We start from the raw sequence: 25,692 nt of genomic DNA, 5'->3' as shown, positions 1-25,692 counted from the left end.
TATCAAGCAAAGCTCCTAATTGGCCATCTTTAAGAAAAATCTTGACGACTGGATGGGAAATAGAAAATTCACCCCGGGATCACTTCTGTGGCACTGCTTGACAGGGGCACAGGAAACTAATTTTCTTGGGTGGCTAAAGCCAGGGAACCTTTTTGGCTAGACTTATATAGGCCCCAGCGCCGATAGCTTAGTACCTACCTATGAGGCAATTGCTACAGTGCCTCGGAATACCCATCTCAACCAGACTGACCACAGACAGAGTCAAGAAGTGCATATCCGTGACTACTGATTGACTAGGGGAGGAGTGAGAAAAAACATAAATATTGAAGAAGTCAATAAGGCAAGGAACTTGATCAGCAGCACTCAGCTGAGAGCAAATTAGATGCTCTAGTAGTTAAAAATCTCTCTAGACAGTAATGCCAAAAGTGTGTAGAGCATAAGCCTTCTTAATATAAAATAACTGGTTTGGAGCCCAAGTGCTTAAACCATAACTAAGACACTTTTAGAATAAGAGACACAATAAGCATTCAACCAGCAATTCCCAACTCAGAAGGATATAGGCTATCATCTCCTGCCACTAGAGTGTAGACCACAAACCTTCCTAATATAAAATAACTGGTTTGAAACCCAAGTGCTTAAAGCAGAACAAAGACACTTAGAATAACAAGCACAGTAAGCCTTCACCAGCAAGTTCCAGCTCATAAGGTTGTATCTATCCTCTCCTGCCACAAGAGTATAGACCATAAACATTCATAATGTAAAATAACTGTTTTGGAGTTCAAGTGCTTAAATCAGAACTAGGTCACCTAGAATAACAATAACAATAAGCCTTCACAAGCAATTCCCAGCTCAGGACAGTGGAGGCTACCCTCTACTCCCACAAGAGTGTAGGCCACTAACCTTCCTAATGTAAAATAACTGGTTTGGAGCTCAAGTGCTTAAACCAGAACTTAAACACTTTTAGAATAACTGACACAATAAGCCTTCTACCAGCAAGTGCCAACGCAGAAGGTGTAAGCTACCACTCCTGACACAATAGTGTAGACCACAAACATTACTTATGTAAGATAACAAGTGCTTAAGTCAAAAATAAGAGGCTTAGAATAACAGTTAAAATTCAATCAGGCTATTAACAAGCAGTAATAAATTCAACATATTAAATGCAATTGAACACTTTAAAAACATGCAGCAAAAAGCTAAATAAAGTAATAAAGTAGGAAATAGCACAGAAAAAGTAAAAGTAGCTAAATAAAGGGCATTTTTTAGTAAGTGGGAAGGGAAGAAACAGAAGATAATTCAAGTTTAAAAGACTAAGGGGAAGGGCCTTCCCAGCTGATCTCTCAGTGCTCAGTAGAATTACCAAAATGAAGGTGTGGAAACCTCTGACATGTCCTTTGGGTGGTTCAATTCCCATGGAAGCATGGACAGGAAATTTGTGTCAGAGGTATGTTGCGTTACTGCCAGTGGATTTTACAATTAATGGAACATAACTATACCATCAGGTAATACACTACTCCTATGCCCTCTATATCTGGATATGATAGTTATCGTACCCCTGAATATTGATAGATGCTCCATATGCTTCTGAAATAGCAGCCTGGTCTCCTCTATCTGCTCAAGAGCTGAGAAGCATGCAAAAATGAAAAAGTAGATCGTTATTTAGACTCCTAACATTGAGTAGTGCAATCTTGATGTGGTCTTGTGTTTTATTTATTTAACTAATTAGGTTGGGAGGACCATTAGATGGATCTTGTCCAGAAGGTACTATGGGGGCAGCAAGGTTTTTTTTGCCAGTATACAGAGGCCTTGGAAAGAGGACTGCAAGCCATCCCTGGCAAAGCAATTTCCATTGTCAAGCATCTCATCCCACTCTGACACAGACTGGATTCTCCTAGAATGGCACCAGCTATTTAGCCAGTTATTAAAATCAATTATTTTTTCATTGTACTTTGGCATCATTCTTGGTAAAGTATGGATTCTGCTCAATGCTAAGCATCTTTATCATATCTGTTGTGACCTGAACTGAGCCTGCTGCTTTCCCTGAATTCATTTCTAGTGTAGGCTCCTCTTTTTATTTTATATCATAGGCTGTTTCTGGGGCAGTACAGCTTCTGTGGGGTTTTCCTCATTCAGAAGCTGCTGGAAGTACTCCTTCCAACTGCCTTTGATGCCCTGTGGACTGGTGAGCAGGTTGTTGCTGGCATCCCTTATGAAGGGTGTCTGACTATCTTCTTTATCTTTCTGCAACCTGATATAGTTTCTTTGTACCACCTATTGAGTCACTTACCAGAAGATGGTAGAGTGCCTCTGATGCCCTATTCTTTGCTGTTGCAAATCCTTTCTCAGCTTCTTTGTTAGCCAACCAGTATCCCTTCCCAGCCTAGTCAGTCTTTTCTATCTCATATTTTTTCTGCCTGCACTCCTTTCTTTTGATCACTTCCTGGATTTCCGCATTCCACCACCTGCTTTCCTTATGCACCTTCTTTCCACAGCTGTCATAGCCACATATCTGTTTTGTAGTCATGCTGTTTTGAGGTGCTGCCATTCTTCTTCAACTCCACCTATTTTCTCCTCTTCTTGGGGTGGTCCAGACCTGAGCGATTCCTTGAACTGCTGTACTTTCCCTCCAGTCAAACTCCAAGTCTTCAGCCTGGTCTCTGTTGACCTTAGAGCCTTCTCTGACACTGCTTGCAGCTGATTGCAGCAGCTGGTGGTTTATGCTGTGGGCCAGCTGTTTCACAGGGGATGACTTTGCAATCATGGATTTTATTACAGTGCCTTTTCCTTACTAGGTGGAAGTCTACTTGAGTTGCATGTTGGATACTGTTGTATGTGATCTTGTCATTGTCTCTCTTTCTGAACCATGTGTTGGCTACTATCAAGCCATTTGAAAGACAGAAGTCTAGAATGGCTTCTCCTTCTTTATTCCTGTTGCCCCACCCATGTGGACCCAGGCAGTCCTCATATCCTGTTCTTTCTGTCCCAATATGTGCATTCAAGTCCCCCATTATGAACACCAATTCATGCTGTCCTGCAAAACAAAAATAAATTTTATATATATATATATATATATATATATATATATATATATATATATATATATGAATTCACTTTAGAAGCTCAAAATACTGAAATATCAAAATTCAGTACTTCAAGTCCATAAAGTGGAATCCTGAGAACAGCGAAAGCTCAGAAGCACGAAATTCAAAATCTTGAATACCGGCGGTTTTGAATTTTGCTGTTCTGAGGTTTTACTGTGGTTATGGATTCAGGTAACTGTGTGTGTGTGTTAAGGGTTTTGGGTAGGGGCTATGGTGTGTTTCAGTGTGTTTTGTTGTTGTGATGTTTGTGTGCAAGGAGAATGTAGCTTGTGTGGTGGTGTTTTGTGTGTGTTTGTGTGTAATGCTACCTTGGAGTGAGAATATTTAAGTAGGAGGGCATGGGGGGTGTCTAGGGGGCTTACTTTTATGTAGTAGAGAGCTTGTGTTTGTGTGTGAGGATTATGGTGCGTGTGTGTGTGTGTGTGTGTGTGTGTGTGTGTGTGTGTGTGTGTGTGTGTGTGTGCGCAATAGAAGCATGAAATTCAAAATCTCCGGTGTGTGAGATTTTGAATTTCACGGTTCTGAATTTTCGTGGTTTCAAAAATTTGACTTTATAGCTTTGAAATACTGAATTTCGATATTTCAGTATTTTGAGGATATAAAGCGAAGCCATATATATATATATATATATATATATATATATATATATATATATATACACACACACACACACACACACACACACACACACACACACACACACACGCACACATACACATGAACCCTTTGAAATATATCCCCATTTTCATGTCCTCCCAACTTAGTACTGAATCCCCATTGACTAATAGATCCCAGTATATAATTATGCCATCTTTTTTTTTGCCCATTTTCGCAGATGTGACTGAGGATCAGTATCTTTAGTATGAATTCCTAATGGGAGTATATTCTCTCTCCACTATTGCCACTCTTTTAAAAAATATATTCTACTAAACCTCCAATTTATCTCCTGGAACAATGATGTTTCAGTTATAGGGGTATCCCTGCCACAGATAGCTTGTATGATATCGACCCTTGGTAACCAAGGTTCTTTACCTGAATAATCCTTTTCCACATAGAAACATATTCATCAGTTTAGAGATAAATAGACTAAATGCACTGCCCTCTTGTAGCTAATGAAGTTTGGAACCCCTAACCCTCCCACCTCTTTTTACTTAGTTGTTGCCATTATACTGTCAGTTTTCCTTGCCAAAGTATTTCATCATTTGAACTAAAATTTTCTTGCCTATATCATTTATTGAATTTCCAGAAGATTGTATAAAATAAAGCACAGGAGGTCACATGCCAGTTTAATACTTGTGCTATTTGATCTAATTCCAGTTGTAAGATCCTCCGACTGGTTCATTTCTTGCTGGTGTTGCCTGTGTTTCAAATGATTCTCTCCAGGACTCATCAGCTGTACTCTTTAATCTTACCCCCAGATATCTCACTGTTCCTTGCTTCCTAAATTCATCTAATAAACCTTACTCCCTAGTCCACTGCTCAGTTCCTACTATCTCTATTTCTGTTTTATCGATATTTACCTTTTATCCAGTGAGGGAACCATGGTCTGCTAAGAACCAATTCATGACTTTGAAATGCTTCCCTGGCTTGGACAGTGACAACATCACATCATCTGCATATAATGTTATCTTTAGATCTAACTCTTCCCTCTTGAGTCCTCAGAGCTTTGATTGCCTCACTCATGCTGTTAGTGGCTGTATGTATAATGCAAACAACTGAGGTGACGAGAGACAAACCTCTTTCATTCCCCCTGAAAGTGTAAATTCTGATAACTGCCCTAGGATTTTTACCTGAGCCTGTAAGCGCTACTAGATATTCCGTAACAACATTTGGAACTGCTGCAGAAAGCTAAACTGGTTCAACACTTCCACAAGGAAACCCCATCTTACTCTGTTGAAGGCTTTTTCTGCATCCAGAGATATCAGAGCTACTTCCTGCCCTTTAGCTTCCACCTCAGCCATTACCATTAAGATTCTGTTTAAATTGTTGAAGGTTGTGCTGCCCTGTACAAAGCAAGGCAGGGAGCTCGCTACCGTTGCTGCCATTACTAACATAAAATTTAATAATCATGATTCAAAATAGTAATCGGTCTGTAGGAGGCAACCTCCTCTGGTCCTTTCCTTCTTAATGTATAACCACATATAACCCCTGTCTGCCATGACTGTGGGGCCTCTCCTCCTTTCAGTATTGGATTTAATAAATCCATCCACACTTTGGCAATCATATTCTCTTCTAACTTCCAAAATTCTGTGGGAATCTCATCTAAACCTGGTGATATAGTCTTCTTACTTGAGCTCTTCCAATATAATTCTACCTACTAATCCCTGTCCTTCTTCATCCATTAGCTCTTCCAATGTTAAGCTGTTAAAGATGGCCCTGGGTTTTCTTTCCCACTTTAATCTTCTCCTTTATACAGCTGCACAGAGTAGTCTGCAAAGTCTTGAAGTATATCTGGCCTCTTCATTCCTCTCTCCTTCTGCTTCCTTCCTTATTTTTCTGTACTACCCTTTCTGTTTTTGCATTCTGAGCCTAACAGCTAGTTTTCCAGGAGTACTTTTCCATTAACATGATCCCCTGTGCTCTAAATTCTCCTATCTTCTTTCTCCTGCCACGCCACCAGAGTCTGATTTAGTTTATTTTTTGCTTGCATGCTGCCTTTGCATTTTAATTGTAGTTCTCGGATCCTTCTCATCAGCTGCTGCTGCTTACTATTCTCTTGAACAATTTCTTCCCTGCTTCACCTTCAGATGCAGACTCTCAGTTTCCACATTATCCTATTCCACAACTCGAGTATATTTTTCTCAGAAACCTAACTCATTCCTCAAAAACTGTCTCACTCTGTACTCTATTGTGCCATTCCCTAGAACTGTAATGGGGAATCTCCATTTCCTGCCATTTAAGTTAAAATACTCTCATCTTAATCTCATCTCTACCCTAGCATGATCAGATTGCAGCAAGAGAGACACATCCATAAGCAAAATGTCATCCTTATTTTCTTTCAACATATGAGCTTATTGTCGACCAGCAGTGCCATCTTTTATTAAAGTGTGTAAGACCACATGGAAACCACAACAGATTAACCTCCCAAGCATCCACTAGTCCCAACTTATTGAATAGTCACCTCAAATTCTTTTCCTTATGCATTAACTTCACATTTCTTACTCTTTCAGTTGTGCCCAATTTACTGCAAATAAAGTTCCAACCCCCCATATTCACTAAAAACCCTCATGAAACTGTACTATTTGCAGCGGAATATTTCTTATCCAATTCCCGGAAGACCCTAGCAGTAAATATACTGATACAAATGTAACTTTCTTGCCACCACAATTACCCTTGCAGGCTGCCAAACAGCCCTCCCGATCAGTCCGGACATGATCATCTGATTGTATTACACTTGTTCTCACTAACACAGCTATGCCTCTACATCTACTACCTTCAAAACTGGAAGATGCTAGTACCCTAAAGCTCTTTTACCCCCATCACTTAGTCTTAATCCACTGTGTTATTAGCTTACAATTGGTTCCTAGTATTACTCCTTTTGAGTTGACAGTTCAGTTGACCCACCCCCCCCCAGGAAGTACCATATCTTGTGCCATCTGTGAATGACTTCTATTGCATAATTATTCTGAATAGTCCTAACATTTCTACTACTGAAACTTTGTATATTTAAAGTCTACTTCAATTCTCACATTCTGGACCAACATTCACAGATGGTATACTATACACTGAAAATGAATGTTGCTTTAACATAGTATGACAGATCCAGTCAACAAATTAAAAAAACATGGATTATTGTATTCTTATGTCTAATTCCAATCTAGAGTACAGGTACTCATATTCAGGTCAGATACTTGCCATTCTATTATCCCTTAATATTCAGAACTCCACCTCACTGTTTTCATTTTTTTATGTAACCAATCTCTCTCCCAATTTAATAAAAATAGTATTACAAGCGTCATCTTATCAACAGTCTTTGTCTTTCTGCAGACTCCTTCTGGCCACTTATCATATAAAGTGATGACATACATAGCTATTATATGCTGCATTATGCTAAGTTCACAGTGGAAGGGGCTTCACTTGATAGTCAGTTAGCCAGTTCACTTGTTATTTAGCTATTTTTCCCAACTCCCTGTTTGCTGCATGTCCATTTATGCTGTATCTTCCTCCCCCCAAATATTTATCTCACAAATATTAGTCCACTTTTACATCAGGACAAATTACCAGTAACCTGCTCAGAGTCAATGTCTATGGCCTAGTATAGTTAGATTTGCCACCTTTCAGGGCAAGGAACAGCTGCTGGTGTAGATTTGGAGCCTCAGGATAAGATTAGAGTATGCCAGCAGCTGGATCTTTATGGATAAGGACTCTTCACTACATATGAGGAGGAAATCCACATTCTACCAATTTGTAACCTCTCTCACTCTCTTGAAGGTGGGAAAAATGTTCTGTTCTGCTCCACTTTGATCTTGTCCACTTGACACTTGGTAGTACTCTGTGCCAGATCCCCACCTGTCTCCTCTATGCTCCTTCAGGACTTTGGATGAAGTGGAGGCCTCCAAATATCTCAAAGCTTCAATGGAACTGGTAAAGAATTTTGCATCTCCCACACCCCAAACCTTGAGAATAGCTGGGTATAATAGTTTAAATTGAAGCCCTTTTGATTTGCACAGATGCTGGACTGGGGATGAAGGAGACATGTATCTGGGCTACATGACATAGAACAGATTATTGACATCAGACTGATGGTCTCAGCTATACTTTTTGAGGAGTCCTGCTTAAGCAGCAAGACTACAATTAAATAGCATTGTACATGGTGTGCATACAATGCATAAATATAAATGAATGCTCATGTTTAGAGACCCTAGTCCTACCCCAATAGTCAGAGAGTGCAGTAGTCCTGTAGGACCTCTCTTCTTAACAGTTATGAGTATCTAGTGGTCCCCCGCTCTTATCCCTAATACTGCCTAATGGACTTCATGTCTTCCAGGTGACCTTTACTCTCACGTTCTGCGACATCTGTATGGCTTATCATCCAAGAGATCCCTCCCCCACCTCCTGTGCCACTGAAATGAATGCTCATGGTTCAGGGAAGATGCTGTTACACATTGCCTATAAGTACCACTACTCGCTGTCCAGTGGAAAGCAGAACACCAAAGAGCATCTCTAACAGTGCTGTATTGAATTGCTGTGGTACACTATAAAGACTCCTGAAATAGAGGAGCACCTCATGAATTTGTAGCATTTGCAGCATATTAACCTTCATTGTGTATGTTGCTGAGTTACCACAGTGCTGTAGGCCTAGCATATTTCAGCTGAATGCAAAGCATGCTGTGTTATTCCATGCAGCTGCTCTGGGAAGGGGCTACCGGACAATAACAAGTTATTGAAGGTCTGGCAGTTCACCCATACATCTAGAAACCAGTGATATTTTGAAATCCTAGTGGGCTGTAGTAGAGGGGGGAGTGAAGGCCATACTATTATGATGTCCACCTGGCCCCAGCACTTTACAACAGCTGACACTGTGAACACGGAGTAGTGAACCGTACAGTGAATCACTAGTTTACATTTTGCTATGTTATGGTCTATATCCTAATAGAGATGTGGTAAATCCTCCACTCAGGTTTGCTCTATAAAATGCTATTGGTGGTGAAACATTTACGAAATGCAGTCTCCCAACACTGAGCACCATTTTTAGCACAAATCAGCATAAAGGGCACAAAATAATTCTGCTATAAAATGAAGGTTTATGAATTTCTGATGAGGTAAATTAACAGCTCCTGCCAGGATATGAGTAAGTAAGGATTCTTTTTTGTGTTTGTCTTATAAACCTTCAGTGGATGTATACACAGTTCAGTATGTGTCTGGTAAGTAACACATTTTTGGTTAGAGCTCAGACAGACAAATCACTGGTTAACTTCTGTATCTGTTAGACAGCTATATTTTGCATATAACATAAAATGTCTCTAAGAAACTGTATCATCATTTAATTTTTTTTTCTCTCAAACTGCTGCAATGTGGGTTACAAGACTGAGGTAAGCAAATAATGAATTGAAACACTAGAAGACAACATTATTGTTATTTCTTCACAGAAGACAACCTTAAGAAGCTAATGGTAATCAGCATAATTAGAACTTTTATTGGTTTCCTTTCACATTTGCAATAGAAACCAACCATAAATGAAATTAAAAGGAAAATGAATCACCATCTATTTAGAAACAGTAGCTATGATAAACCCAAAAAGTTTCTGCATACATTTAGCTTGATCACACATTTTAAAATTAGTTTTGGCCATAGATATGTTGGCACACTTGTTGGCTGTTTCTGTTCTAGACATTTTATAGCCAGACTTGGTAATTTTACAATGACAGAGAAACACAGATCCCTGAATTACACACTTTCAACAATCACTTAAGGGGTGCAGTTTAAGCTGGAAAACACAGTAAATATACTCTGCTGTACAATAAAGAAAGAAAGAAAGGTATCTGCAGGAACTGTCTTCATAACACAGTCAGGTATTAACTGTAAAACACTAGACAGAAATATTATAATTGAAGTGACAGTATTGGACCTAATATGGCAACTGCCTGAGAGATTTTTCAGGTAAAGAAAAATTATCATAAATAATTGACAGAAAAGATTTGTCTTCTTTCATTGTGCATTAGCAAGAGAGAAGCAATGTAACATGTTATTCTTTACTTAATGAAATGCTCATAGATCCAGAAATTACATATCACACATGCTACATGTTCAGCAACTATTTCAAAAATTCCTTGACTACAAAGAATGGCATAAATTATTAGTCCTAACCCCAAGTCTCTAAACATGAGCATTCATTTATATTTATGCACTGTATGCACATCATGTACAATGCTATAAAATCTCATTTGTTTTGAGAAAATATTATATAATTATATTTGTTTTTTTCTTCTCTTTGTATGAATATTAATGGTGGTGAAGGAATGGTAGGCAGGCACTTGCACAGGAAGTATAAAACAACACAAGTATAACACCATTGTGATACAAACGTACAGCAGTTTGGGCAGCACAGTGGCAGAGTGGATAGTTTTCTCACCTCACAGGATGGGAATCTCTGGTTCAGTTCTTGGCTGGAGTTCCTTCTGTATAGAATTTGTATATCCTCCTTCTATTCGCATGGGTTTTTTCCATGTGATCTGTCTTTCTCTCACATTACAAAGACATGAAGAAAGTGAATTGGACACTTAAGAACTGTCTGTAGGTGAGATAAGAGTGTGTGTGTGTGTGTGTGTGTGTGTGTGTGTGTGTGTGTGTGTGTGTGTGTGTGTGTGTGTATGTGTCTGTTGTCACTGTTGCTGTGGCACCCTCAACTCATATGGGAAAAATTGGGTTATAGATGAATAGATGAATACACAGCAGTAAGGATACTGTTTGATTTCATTCTGATTTAGGAGTGACATTTCTTCTTTGCTACAGACACACAAGGTGGAGAAAGCACTGTGGAATGAGAAAGGAGTGCATATAAACATGATATTGTGAGTACTGATTGGCTGATGAATGAAATAATAAGCTTGAAGACCTTGGCCTCGTTGTGTGATCCATTATTAGGCGATTAGCAGTATGTATGTAGTCTGTAAGTCTCATACTCTCATACTGGTGACTATATTAACACCAGATGTTGAGCGTAGTGATTCTTGGATACACTAATGTCAGTGTGAAAAAGTAACAGGTTACTTAACTGTTGTTGACTCACAGCGCTTAGTTCTCCAAGCATGTTTTTTATAGGGTGCCTTCTGTGCAGAATATATATCTGTCTGTCTGTCTGTCTGTCTATCTATCTATCTATATATCTATCTATCTATCCATCCGTTCATCCATCCATCCATCTATCTACCTATGTATAATTAATGTGCTCTGTAGTTACGTGGAGATTTGTCAGCTGCTCTGGATCCCAAAGACATGTCACAGGTGAACTGGTGACTCCTGCAAAATTGCCTAAAAGTGTGTGTGTGTGTGTGTGTGTGTGTGTGTGTGTGTGTGTGTGTGTGTGTGTGTGTGTGTGTGTGTGTGTGTGCGCGTGTGTGTGTGCATATACTTGTTTATGTGTGCACATTCACATGTATGCTTATGTAGTTTGGAATGGACTACTCCAACTCCTGGATCTGTTTCTCTGCCTTGTGTCCTTTGAGTGCCGGCATGGTCTAAAGTGAATTGCGGTTAATCAGAGAATGTACAATAGCTGTTTAGCCTTTTCAGCAAGATCAAAACTTGCACATTGTTTTTTATTTTTAAACAAAATGCAATACTCATAGCATTTAGCTTGAAAATTTTGCTTCTATACCAATAAATGTAGTAAGGCATCACTGAATTAGCAAACATGTCCTTCTTTTCTTTTTCTAAAACTCAGACTACTAATCCAAGACTGTCATCAGCAATGCATAGAGCTTGTGATATTTTGCTTTAGATCATTACTAACAGCTAATGAAGGAGCATATGTCAAATGACAGATAAGATCAGAATGTTTATCAATGACAATAGTTTTTACTTATTTATTTACCAGGAAAGTCCGACTTGGAACAACGCCAATTTTCAGTGGAGGCCCAGGGAGAAACACTCCAGATGCATGTCTTTGAAATGTGGGAGGAAACCCACACAAACACAGGAAGGACATGCAGGCTCCACACAGAAGGCACTCCAGCCAAGAATCGAACCAGAGAACCTATTGGTGTGAGGTGGCAATGCTACCACTGCACCACTGCACCATCCAGTGATAAAAGTTTATGGCGTGGGACTGCAAGAGCATAAATTGTTCTGGAGTGGAAATATTCATTACTGTTTTCTCAACCATGAGCTGTTTTTGATGAACAAATTATTTAGTTATCTCCATTTCTCTGATACATTATCATGGCAGATGTGCTATATTTGGGCAACTTAATTAGTCAGATAAACTGACACTCAATATTTAAACAAACTTGCATGCAAGTTGTCTTTTTATCACTCATTCTGCATTCCATGTTCTAATCCCAGCTCTTAAACCAATGGCAGTAAGACATTTACTTTTTAAGGATCATTGTGAATATGACAAGCTTCGCATTTCCCACAGGTGTTCTCTAAACAATAACTTAGTAGGCAAACAACTTTACCTCCATATACATGAATGTGAGAATGATCTCTGTCACATTGCCAGTTAGGATCATGACCTTGTGAATGGAAAATGTGCATATTGTTTAAAGGTATATTGCATAATTAATTTGCAGAAATAATTGACTCCCAATTTGCAAGTATTTCTTGCCCTTCTGTGATGTTACTTTTACAGAGCTAGAAGGGAATACCCAGTTCACACAATGGTATTCTTTAACAATATAAACACACAGATTCATAGCGCTCAACCCTCAAACTCCAAAATGTGGAACAACTACTGCTCATGTGGAACAAATAAGTAAAATGTGGAGCATATACTAGCAGCTTGCTAACAGCTTTAACTAGGAAGCTCAAACAATGGTTGAAAGGTGCTGAAGTATGATACTTTATGCTGATATATATGATATATATATATATATATATATATATATATATATATATATATATATATATATGATACTATATGATACTTTATGCTGAGTACCTTAATAAATTCCTAATGATCCCCCCCCCAGAAATGATCAATTATATACATGGTTCATCTCCATTTACATACACTGCATTGTAGACCCCCATCACTATATTTGTAACTTATCCCTTAGACAAAATATTAAATTACAATAGTTAGTCCCCTTTAAAAAAGACTCCTCCTAAGACTCCCATTCAATCTATGTTTTCCCAACTTCCATTCCTGTTCATAGTGATACAAGTTGCTTTTGTTAAACATTTATTAAGCACCCCTATGTGCTATTAAGATTGTGTCTCACCCTTGGAAAGCACTTAAATAGTTGTAATTTTCCTGATAATCGCTTGCCAAAGGGTTGCTTTAAAAACTATCAGTGCATGCTGGGGACTGCTGAGCACACTAGCTATTTACAGTGTTTCCATTGAAACAATGACATCCAAAGGTGCGTGCACTAAAATAAAGTCCTTGTTGCTGTTAATTAGACTATTAGAGCACATTGAGAACTACTGATCATTAGCTGCTTAAAGTGGTTCCACTGAAATGGAGTACTCCAAAATTGTTGGAAACTGAAAGGTAGTCCTTGTGGATGTTGCCTTAACTATTATAACAGGATTGCTGATCATTAACTGCTTACAGAATCTCCATTTAAATGGAACCCCAAAAGTTGTTGGACACTGAAAGTCAGTCCATATGGCTATTGCCTGGGCAGTTCAGATGAGTCCTTTATTTTTATTGAGTTTATTCACTGTGCAAAATTGTGCAATTCACAGCAAGGAGTGTGTCCCTAATTGTAGACCTACAGTATAGTGTTTAATTATTATTGATTGTTGTGCCATATCATTCCACAGTCTTTCACAGGCAATCACACTAAAAACGTAGTCCTCTGAGTCAGTACTGTCCTTGCTAATGAGTCTTGACCATGAGCATTATTCTTTAGATAAAACTGTTGCACCAAAGGCCTCCTAGCTTCTCCTGCCTATCAGGAAGTGTAGAAGGAATTGTTTGGGTTGCAGAGCACTTTATCAAGGCACACACACATTTTACTAATTGTGTTGTAGAAGACATACCTATTCATATTTACATTTTGGTATTAATCCTATCTGAAATTTAGATATTAACTATATATATATATATATATATATATATATATAGACGATCACACAGTTTTTTATCTTCATACTGCTTAGACTCTTTCCAGTGTGCAAACAAGTACTGACTGGCTGACACTTGATTGGATTCAGGTTCATTTCTTTGCCTTCTTCCCCTCCTGTCCCCTTCCCTGGCTGACCCAGGAGGTTGTACAGTTATACTTCCATGTCTCCACTCCATCCAATTTAAAAAGAATAAATAAATAAACTTCACTCACTTCCTTAATTAACAGAAAAATAAACAGTTAAGAAAAATATAAGGTCCATGTACATAACACTACTCGATTTTTCTAAAAAGTTCTGTATCAAGGCAGTTACCTGGGTCATGACTAAAAAGGAGCAAATAACCTGATCAATCACCAGGTTGGTAAACTATAAATAAATAAAAATATATTACTACCCCTGTATAATAATCACTTTTGCTTCTGTTCCTCTGCAAAGCATTATTCATCTGTCTTATTTTACCACAAAACCTACAACTAAAGAAAATATAATTAATACAGACATTACACTGTTCACTACCAATAAGCCACATGATACTCTGCAAAGAAAAATATGTAACTACAACTGTGTTAGTTAGCCAAATGATACCCACTTAATCCCATCTGTTCTATGCCATGTAGAGCAAAACCACACACATAGCTAAATTAGTACTGCTGTAAACTGTGACTGCTGTCATTTACTGCACTAAACTGTCACTGTTGTCATTTACTGCTGTAAAGTGTGACTGCTGTCTTTCTCATTCTATTAATATTAGCCACTGAGTGCCAAAACTCTCTACTGCTTAAGAATCCCATTATAAGCAAACTATCATGCACTGTTAAACATGTTCAATGTAATACTCTCTTCTCTGTGCAATTGTTCTAAAATGACAATATACAACTATCAAGAATGCAATTTAAAACTTAGATACTACTGCTACTTGTAAAAACATATCCCCACATTTCTGAATTTGCTCCTTAGTGGAGACATAGAAGTCAGTCCTGGTACAGCTCACTATAATATTCATTTACAGACCGAAAAACTTTGTCAGAACGTAAGAAAATGTACACATCAGTGCTAGAAGCTTCAATAGTAAAATCCTCGACCTTCACACTTGAATAAGATAGAATAAACCTGGCATATCAGCCATCATGGAAACCTGGCTAAAATAAATGGCAAAAGATAATGAAATCCAATCACTACATTATAATGTTATTTAAAAGTATCGTACATAAAAACAAGCAGGTGGAATCACAATTTTAAATTGAACTATATTCAAACATCCACTTCGCACATTACAATATCTGAATTTGATGCTTCATAAATTTTAAAACTCACAGATCTTATTAAGAAAATACAAAGTACTCCATATAATAAACAGTATACATTTTATCTAACACTATACCCAACAATATAAACATGTTTGAAGACATACCGTGATGGTTAACTACCAGTATAAACTAAGATATAGAGGTTTATGATTAGGTGTCCAATCATAACCAGTGCAGTATGTGCTTGAGATATGGATGCCAAGAAATTTACCTCGAGAGTGAAGTTTGACAGGTGAATCATAGCATCCATGTCAGGAACGCTGCTGGTTATATTCAGAGAGACAAGATCATAGGAAGTTACTAGGCTATTGACCCTGAGGCCCTTATAAGCCTAGCCAAAAATGTAGCCCATGTTCCAAAAAGTCAGCACCCAATGCCCCTGTCTAGCAGGGACACAGGTGAAATCCCAGGCATATATTTTCTATTCACCATCCAGGTATCCAGGTTGTGCATAAAAAGAGTTAATGAGGTACTCTGCTCGATGTGGAGAGGGAGTCTATTCCACAGAAGAGTGAGTCGCTGGGTTGCAAGTCTGTCCCACCAAGTCCTATTGATGTCACAGATCAGGTTGATGTTGGGCATGTGGGTTACTCGAGTGGAGCTTGACTTGTGGATATACAGCATTCCCATCAAGGCAGGATCTGAGATTACTTTGTATGCTAGACAGAGTCACCTTTGAGGAGTCTATATGAGACTGAGAAGAGGGACAGGGCCTTTTAGCCTATTTGTGTAGGGTAGATGTTTGAGGCCCTGGATTCTCCTGCTGAGGAACCTCTGTGGTCTCTCCAGCTGCTGCTGCATGTGCTTTGTGAGGTACATGCCAAAAGGGGCATTGTACTTAATGATGGGTCTTATTAGGGAAGAATACAGGGATGTTATGACCACCTTGTCCCTAGATGACATACCCTTACTAATGAGGTTGGCCATGTAGAAAGCTTTCTGTACAACAGAGACAATGTGGTGGTCAAAAGTCACTTTGCTATCAACCTGGGTTCCCAAGTCCCTCAAGACTGACTGTGTGCTTAGGTCATTCTTATTAATGTGATAATTTATGGGGGCATCACTCTCCCCAAAGGGGGTGATGATGCATTTTTGGCATTCAGTTTAAGGCTATGTTTCTGGCACCAGTAATTTTTTTGGTGAGACCCTCTTGGAGGATGTCCACATGACTAGGAGAATTAATGACAGTGCCCAGCTTGCAGTCATCTGCAAACTTGGTCAGCCATATCCTACTGGTTTTGGTCTGCACCTCAGAAAAGTATATTTCAAACAACAGAGGCCCCAAGACTTATCCCTGGTGTTCACACCTCATTATGGGTCTACTGCTTGAGGTGGCTTCCCCTATTTTGTCTAGGTGGGTTCTGTCAGTGAGCCAGTTTGCTACCCATCTGGTAAGATATGGATCGATGCCTAGTTGAGAAAGTTTATCTATTATACCTGAGTGGGGAATAGTATCGAAGGCTTTGGCCAGGTCAAGGTAGGTGGTGTACACAGTTTTCCCCTCATCCATGGCTTTGGTGACTGTCTCAAAGAAAATGACCAAATTTAACAGGCTTAACCTCCCTTTGACAAAACCAAACTGTGTGGGACTGAGTGTTTGGAGGTTGCCAATGTCCTTGTTAATGAGGTCCATGATAATCCATCCCATGGCTTTGCAGATCAGACTAGTTAGGCTGATGGGTCTATAATTTCTTGGATTGGTGGACACTCCACCTTTGTGCAAAGGGATGACAGTGGCTGCCCTCCACTCAGCTAGGAGGAAGCCGGTACTCAGGCTTTGGTTGAATAGTGTGCCTAATGGTGCTGCAAGTTCCTGCCTGAGTTCATGTAGGATGCAGCCTGGGATGTTATCAGGTCCATGAAGGCTGTATTTTGTGCCTTTGAGAGGGCAGTAATGAATTGCTCCCTGGAGATAAGGGGAGGGAGAAAGGTGCTGGGGATGTCCTGATTTACTGATGGGTGGGCAGAGGGGTGATGTTTTCGCTGAACCTGTCTGCCAGCAGGTTGGCTATATCTACGGAGTTTGTGTATATGGTGTCCTTGACCACCAGTTTGGAGCAGATATGAGTGCTTCCTTTGAGATTGCAGACATATGTGAAGAAGACCTTATGACTGTCTTTAGTAAATGTGTCCAGTTTGGATGCAAAGTTTGCTTTGGAGGATGTCACTAGTGCTCTTATTTGCTTGTTCAGGCTAAGGAGAGATTACTTTCAATTAGGCACCTGCTCCTTCTTGGTACTGAACAGCAATTTGTTCCTTTTATTATAGAGTTTATTTATTGCAGATGTCCACCAGACAGGTTTACTCTTCCTTGAGGAGGAGGGTTTTGTCCTGTCAGCTATTTCTGATTCCATGCAGCTATATAAATGCTCATATAGTACTTTGTAGGTTTGGACATATGTGCCAGTTTCTATGGAGGGATGGGGTCTGTAAAGCTGTTTATACCTTCCCTCAGGAGGTTGTAATCAGCTCTGGAGAAGTTTTTTTGTTTAACCTTGGGGGGGGGGGGGGTCAGGGGAGATGGTGACTTCAAAAGTGACCGTTTTGTGGTTGTAACTTACCAGTGAGGATGACACTGTAGGGATGCTGAAGTGGTTACTCATGTTGGTTAATACCAAGTCTAAGATATTATCACCTCTTGTGGGGTGTTGACCAGCTGGTCCAAGGCATTTGCATTAATGAAATCCACAAATCTCTGAGCATTTGTGTTTTGGCATGAGTAGTTCTTTCAATCTATGCTTGGATATTTAAAGTCATCCAGGATCAGGGAAAAGGACTGAATTTTGATATATTTGAAGAAGTCCAGATAGGTGGAGTGGGTATCTTGAGTCAAATTTGGGGACCTGTAGCTAGCTATGATTTGAATAGGGGTCTTGTCAATGGTTAATTGCACCTGGAGTGTCTCCTGTGCATCATACTGTTTGACCATCCTGGAAGTGTGTATGTTTTTAATATATATTGGAACTCCACCTCATTTTGCTTTGCTGCCCGTGGTTTGGAGTCTGAATGTATGATAGCATGAGTAACCTGGTATGGCTGTGGTGCTCTCAGCAGCTTTGAACCAGGTTTCTGTGACTGCACAAATGTCAGCATCTTCCATGGTTAAGAATACTTGCAATGAGTGCAGTTTCATGTTTAAACTCCTAACATTTAGCAGCATGACCTTTAATTTGTGTTTTGCTGACATTTTCATGTTGGTAGTTTTGACCTCATGGCATTGCTTAAAAAAGGCAGCATGTGGGAGGCAAGAGCCTTTGCCTGAAGCCCAAGGGAGACAGATGCAAGCCATCTCTGACTCTGGCAAAGCATCGTGGTCTGTCGATCATGTCTTCTGAAGCTGTCAGGTACTGGATCCCCTTGGAATGACACCAGAAACTAAGCCAATTGTTAAAGTCAATTATTTTTTTTTGCATTGAGGCATCAGTCTTGTTGATGGTAGAATGCTGCTTAAGGCTAGGAACATACCTGCCTGGGACACGTATTCAATGAGCTCGATCATGTCTCTCTTCATATAGTCCAGGGAGGTACATCTTAAATCATTCGTGCCATCCTGGACTATGACAGAGTCATAACAGTACCTGTTCTTGAGAGACAGGAGTGCATGGGTGATATGGCAGATTCTGACACCTGACAAACAACTAACCATGACTTTCTCCTTATCCAGCCTGGTGAGGGGAATGTTTGTGTCGCACAATGGAGTCTCCTATGACTAATATGTTGGGTTTATGTTTAGGCCTTAATGGCTATGAGACACGTGTGTGGACTATGTGTGGTATGTCGTGTCGTGGGCAGTGGAGTTTGCGTGTATTTTTGCCTCGGTGGTCTCTTTTGTTTGGGTATGTTTTTGTTGAGGACCTCTGCATATGTGGGTATATGTTGTGTAGGTGTGGGTGGTGTTTGAGTTGTGGTGTTTGTGTTGGCAATCTTCTCAGTGCCAGATATACTGACTTATGAGAGAGAGAGCATAGATGCTAGATTCTTAATGTAATGACATCTATCACAAATTGTGTTCCATGGTGGTAGTAGTAGAGGGTTGTCCATGTACAAGAGGCAGTTGCTACACTGCCTCAGGATGCCCATATCAACCAGACTGGCAGGAGAAACTGTAGGAAAATGTCCATCCATACTCGTCAGGGTCTGAGGGAGAGATGCCAGAGAGAGCTAAGGGGGTAAAGAGTGGAAGGTCTAAGAGGAGTACTACTAGGTGATTACACAAGTGCTACTAAAGGAAAATGTGTAGCTGGAATACTTCACAAGAGGGTAAAAACAGTGCAGCTGTGGTGCATGATGTGCAAACAAGCCCAAACCAGCTCAAATGTGGGGTTTAAATACCACAAAAAATAGAAGATTCTAGTAACACAGAAATTTATCCAATCCTGCTAGTCCCTGCTTTCTTTACCAGCATGTGCCAGACAAGGTCCAGGTAGCCCTGCTACTCTCATTAGCAGAGGAGATAGGCCCCTTACTAACAAAAGATGGCTGCCAGAAACATAGAAGTCAACATAAGGTCGAGTGGCACAATGCCAGGGTAATCCTATGGGCTAGGCTTGTAAAGGCTCCAGGGCCATTAACGTAGTACACACTTATGAACCTATGAACAAGATGGCTGCCAGAAACACAGAAAACAAAAACAAACAGCTCTGCATGCAGCAAACCTTGTATCCAGACTATGCTACTCAATTTAAGGGTAAGAACACAGTAAAACTCACAAAAAGCACATATTAACCACTTACAAGCAAAAACAGAACTCACAGTATGAAAAATGCAGTTAAACAGTAATGAAATGCAGTAAAATGCAGTTAAACAGTAATGAATTACAGTAAATAGCAATGAAATACAGTTACACAGCAATGAAATGCAGTTAATCAATAAATTGCTTTAAAACAGTGCAAATGTGATAAATTAGCTCACAATCACAACAGTAAAAAGGAGCTCAAATAAAGCAGCAATTCAATAGAATACTATCATCAATTTAATCAGGCTACCAACAAGCAGTAGCTAATGTGGCAAACTAAATGCAGTTGAACACCTAAGCACAAGCAACACAATGAAGTAGGAAGAGGCACAATATTTTGTTTTCTAAGTAGAAAGTAAGGAGACAGAAGATAATACAAGGTTAAGAAGCTAAAGGGGTGGGCCTTCACAACTGATCACACTGAACTCAGTAGAATGAGCTGATGCAATGGGACTGGAAGGATTGTCCAATATCAAATTTATAATAGAGGCAGGCAACTCAAAAGCTACCAAGCTTTAAGACCACAACAACAGTTGGGCGGGCGGGTGAGTGGAGACACAAGATCAGAAAAGAGGTATGTATTCAATTCATTAAGCCTGAAAAAAACAGTTGCACAGTTTAAAGAGATATGCAGTAAATATTGTTTTAGTTAATCAGAAGTGAAGAAAACAGCTGAAAATAAGCACTTATCTTTTGTTGTCACACAGCAGGTTTTAGGAAAACAGCAGAGCAAGGGCAGAAGGTCTAACTCACTGCAGCTTTGAGCAAATAAGCCAAATTATCCATAGTATATGGAGTTTTATCTGTTCTATGTACTACCAGTTACAGAAAAAAGTAAAGGAATGCAGAGTGTTTTACCAGCCTTCAAATCCCTCAAAAGTTGGTAAAACCCATTAGCATTGTCAAAGAAAAATCAGGCAGAAACAAAGTTTCCTCTGAAGAACAAAGCTTCAAAAGCTGTTAGGGTTTTGTTCTCTCACACATTTTGCTTAAAAGAGTTTGGGTGGAAGTGATTGCAAGAAGAGAGTTTGGTTACTTTTGGTACTGGTCTGACAAAAGAGGATTTCTAAATATTTGGCATAGTATTAGAGGTAAGGCAAAGGCTGTAAATGTAGAAAAGGAAGTAACAGTTTTGGAACATATTTTACTGGTGATGATTTATTGAAATATTTATTAAGAAAAAAGGAATCAATTTTCATTGTTAAATTTAATACCATGCAGCCTTACGGGCTAAATAAAGAATGTCATTGGCAGAGCTTTATTTAACTTTGATTTTTGTTTTAAGAAATATACATTCTGCTTTAAATGCTTTAAATGACTTAATTGACTGATTAATTGAAGTAGAGTATTGTATAAATAGGCATGCTGTGAGTTTGCATTTTACTCTGTAAAGGCTGTTACGGCCAAGGCACTAGCAGATTTTATGGCAAAACATTCATTGTTCTTTTTGCTGTGGAATTCGCTGTGGAATTAAACAGATTTTTTATTCAAGAAGAAGGTGTTACTGGTTCTTCAGACGTGGTATACATTTATTTTTCATCAGTGTGGTTCAACTAAAGGCTGTAAATGTGTTTAAGGGGAGTGGTGACATTTCTGCAGTGGTACAAAAGACAAAGGCAGCTATTGTCAGGTCTAGATGTTGAATCCATTGGAATATGTTCATGTAGGGGTACACTTTGTCTACAGGCGATTTTTGAGAAGTAAAAAGGTGGAAAGAAATTGGGGGAGTAAGGCTGTCTTTATTTGGCAGCATTCTGGGTTGGTAAAGATGTGGGAAGGCTTGAGGAAGTCAGAAGGAGTAAGACTACTAGCCTGGCAGGCTGTATTATAGGCTGGATAATTCATTTGGGGAGGATCTTCATGTTAGTTTGTCGATTTCCTGTCAGGAAAGCTTAGGAGAGTGAAAAAGCAAGGTTTTTTAGATTTTAGTTATTTGGTTTTGAGTCTAATGGTGACCTATTTAGTCACGTTCCTCAGTTTAGTAATAGTCAAGGTTGCTGGGAGTGGGGTCTTGTTTCCATGTTTTCTTGGCTTTATTATATTGTTTAATTAGGGATTTAAGCCTTTGGTGAGCCATTCACTTTTAGGGTCTTTCAGTAAGCATGCGATCACTAAGACATGAGTGTCCTGAAGTGAGAGTAGTAAGTTTGGTAGTTTACTGGTGACAGTAATGTTACCATCAGAAAGGGAGAGTGTTGGGGTCCAATCAACAGTAGCAAGCTTTGAGTACAGAGTAGAGATTTTATGAGGAGGCTTAGCTCCAAATAATATTACCCTGGGGGTAGATGGTGTGTAGATTTTGCTGGGAGAATGTGATGGGGCATCAATTACTAAAAGTTGGTGGGTGAATGGATATAAAGGAGATATTGCTGGGATGGGTTGTAATAATGAGGTCAAGAAGTGAATGGCGATTAGATTTATGTTTGGGTCCAGTTGCGATCTCTACTAATTGGTATAGGCTGAGATCTGTAAGAAATTCAATTAAATCATGCTTAACTGTGTTTAGAAGAGTCAGTCAAGATGATGATGATGTATTTAATTGGTTTGCAGTGTGGATGTGTGGACAGGAGTAGTTGAATAAGATATCACTATATTAAGAAATAGATCTTATTGATAAAGACAAGTTTAGCAGGTTACAACTTTACAAAGCAGACAATTTTACTTCAAGGCTTCATTTTTTTAGAGGAGAGAGATTCCCCCACTAACTACCCCTCTTCTACTTTATGAAAAACAGGCATTTTATCCCAATGAAAATTGTCAGTCTATGTGATACTCATTAAAAATAAGTTTTAAGGAATGTTTTAATATTTTATCTTTAGCCTTCTTGAATAAAGACAATATAATTTGTACATCAGTTTATGCTCCAAGAGAAGAAATATTACTTATGAACCAGAACAATCAATGATATTAGTATAATTCTTGATAGTTTATTTGATGTGAAGTTGATTTTACCACCTAGTAGACACTATCAAGATTAAATCACCATCATCATTATCATCACAAATCCCCTTGTTTTCTAGTGTTTTACATGGGTTGCATACCTCTCAGCCTTTCAGTGCAAGAAATCTGAACAAAGGCAGAAAGAATGGGGGGACAAAGGCCCAAAATAGGGACATCATTTAAATATTGTTCTTATAAACTTAGAAAGTTGCTAGAATAACATGTTTTCCATTATTTTGTATTTTCAGAAGGATATAATGTCTGAAACTCTTAATGTTTGTCATTATTTAGTATTATTTATTGACGTCAATCTTCAACAATTTGCCAGAAAACCACAAATTTTATCAGGAACAGACCAAAAATATGAGGAAAGAATCTGGACATTCTGCAATAATCTGTACAGTTGAGATGTATGGGTCGGGGTCCCTTACTTATATTATTTTTTTTCATCTCAAGACTATAAGTAATCAAGGATTTTGTACCAACCTATGAGGTGCCAATCCAGCATATACAAAACTTCAGAAAAAATTTTATTCCATGATCAAGGTATGAACATTACTAAAATATGTTCTTGCCTTAAAACCATATTGTGAGTAAGATGAGTTCATACAGACAGACTGTGCTCCATTACAGGCCACCACTCTATGGTATTTGAGTATAAATACTGAGATTTCATTTTCCTGCCTCTGCTGTTGGAATAGTATGCAGAAGATGCGGTGGTCAGGTTGATAAAAGATCATATATCATATCATATCATATCATATCATATCATGCCTTCATTGTATTCCACACACTGGACATCATTCATATTAGTTTGTGTTTACAATTTAGTTTTCTAGCACTATTATCATCCAGACCTCACAAAACCTTACTATAGGTTATATCCTCTTTGACAGTCTATAGAACTCCTTACAGGGCTTACACTAAATTAGGCCAGACATATTACCTGATTCTTTTTCATGTTCTACTTACTCTGTGAAATCTAATAAGCTGTTTGCTTGTAGGTATCTGGTCAGGGATAGCCTTTAAGAAAACTTTGATGGTTTTATTATTAGCAAAACATTTTCTTCTTTTTTAATAGACCAAAGTTTTACTGTTTCATGATTCACATTTAACTTATGCCAGTGTAATAAAATTCCAGTAAAATACATTTTAAAGTCCATATTAAATGGTGTGAATCCAAGAAAAATCCATGCAAAACAGAACATTCTATCAAGCAACCTAAATTAAATATTGAATTGTCTTGTTAATTGCAGACCTTTTGATTTGGCTTAATAGACTGTTAACCATACATATCTCCAAAATATTTTTTGTTTATACTATTGCTTGTTTATTCATGAGTTTTAATGGTGTTTTCCATTCCTAATTTCCTAAGATGCTTACTTTGTTTGTGACATTTGAACTGATTGTACCAGGCTTCTGGATTCCCCTTTTCTTATCTTATTTCATTTCCAGTTGTACTGCAGATGATTGTATTAAAGATGTGCAGCAGGTAAGGATGATAAAGGATAATGAGGAAAACATACTCACAAGCGAGGAGAGTGTGTTGAGCAAATGGAAAGAGTACTTTGAGGGGTTGATGAATTTAGAGAATGAGAGGGAGAGAAGGTTGGATGATGTGTGGATAGTGAATCATGAAGTGCAGTGGATTAGCAAGGAGCAAGTAAGGATAGCTATGAAGAGGATGGAGAATGGACAGGCTGTTGGTCCAGATGACATACCTGTGGAAGCATGGAGGTGTTTAGGTGAAATGGCAGTGGAGTTTTTAACTAGATTGTTTAATGAAATCTTGGAAAGTGAGAGGATGCCTGAGGAATGGAGAAAAAGTGTTTTGGTACTGATTTTTAAGAATAAGGGTGATGTGCTGAGCTGTAGTAACTACAGAGGGATTAAACTGATCAGTCACAGCATGAAGTTATGGGAAAGAGTAGTGGAAGCTAGGTAAAGAAGGGAGGTTATGATTAGTGATCAGTAGTATGGTTTCATGCCAGGAAAGAGCACTACAGATGCGATGTTTGCTCTGAGAGTGTTGATGGAGAAGTACAGAGAAGGTCAGAAGGAGTTGCATTGTGTCTTTGTGGATTTAGAGAAAGCATATGATAGGGTGCCTAGAGAGGAGTTGTGGTATTGTATGAGGAAGTTGGAAGTGTCAGAGAAGTATGTAAGAGTGGTACAGGATATGTATGAGGGTAGTGTGACAGCGGTGAGATCTGCAGTGGGAGTGACGGATGCATTTAAGATGGAGGTGGGATTACATCAAGGATCAGCTCTGAGCCCTTTCTTATTTTCAATGGTGATGGACAGGTTGACAGACGAGATCAGGCAGGAGTCCCCGTAGACTATGATGTTTGCAGATGACATTGTGATCTGTAGGGAGAGTAGGGAACAGGTAGAGGAGACCCTGGAGAGGTGGAGATATGCTCTAGAGAGAAGAGCAATGAAGGTCAGCAGGACTAAGACAAAATATATGTGTGTGAATGAGAGGGAGGATAGAGGAATGATGAGGACGCAGGGAGTAGAGTTGGCGAAGGTGGACGAGTTTAAGTACTTGGGATCAACAGTTCAGAGTAATGGTGAGTGTGGAAGAGAGGTGAAGAAGAGAGTACAGGCAGGATGGAGTGGGTGGAGAAGAGTATCAGGAGTGATTTGTGACAGATGAGTACCAGTAAAAGTGAAAAGAAAGGTCTACAAGAGGGTAGTGAGACCAGCTATGTTATATGGGTTGGAGACAGTGGCATTGACAAAAAGGCAGGAGTCAGAGCTTGACGTGGCAGAGTTGAAGATGTTAAGATTTGCACTGGGTGTGACAAGGATGGACAGGACTAGGAATAAGTATATTAGAGGGTCAGCACAGGTTGGAAGGTTTGGAGAC

The sequence above is a fragment of the Protopterus annectens genome, chromosome 1.part2 (assembly GCF_019279795.1).
Source record: "Protopterus annectens isolate FY-2018-M chromosome 1.part2, PAN1.0, whole genome shotgun sequence".
Taxonomy (NCBI): domain Eukaryota; kingdom Metazoa; phylum Chordata; order Ceratodontiformes; family Protopteridae; genus Protopterus; species Protopterus annectens.
Note: the sequence above shows the minus strand (reverse complement) of the source record.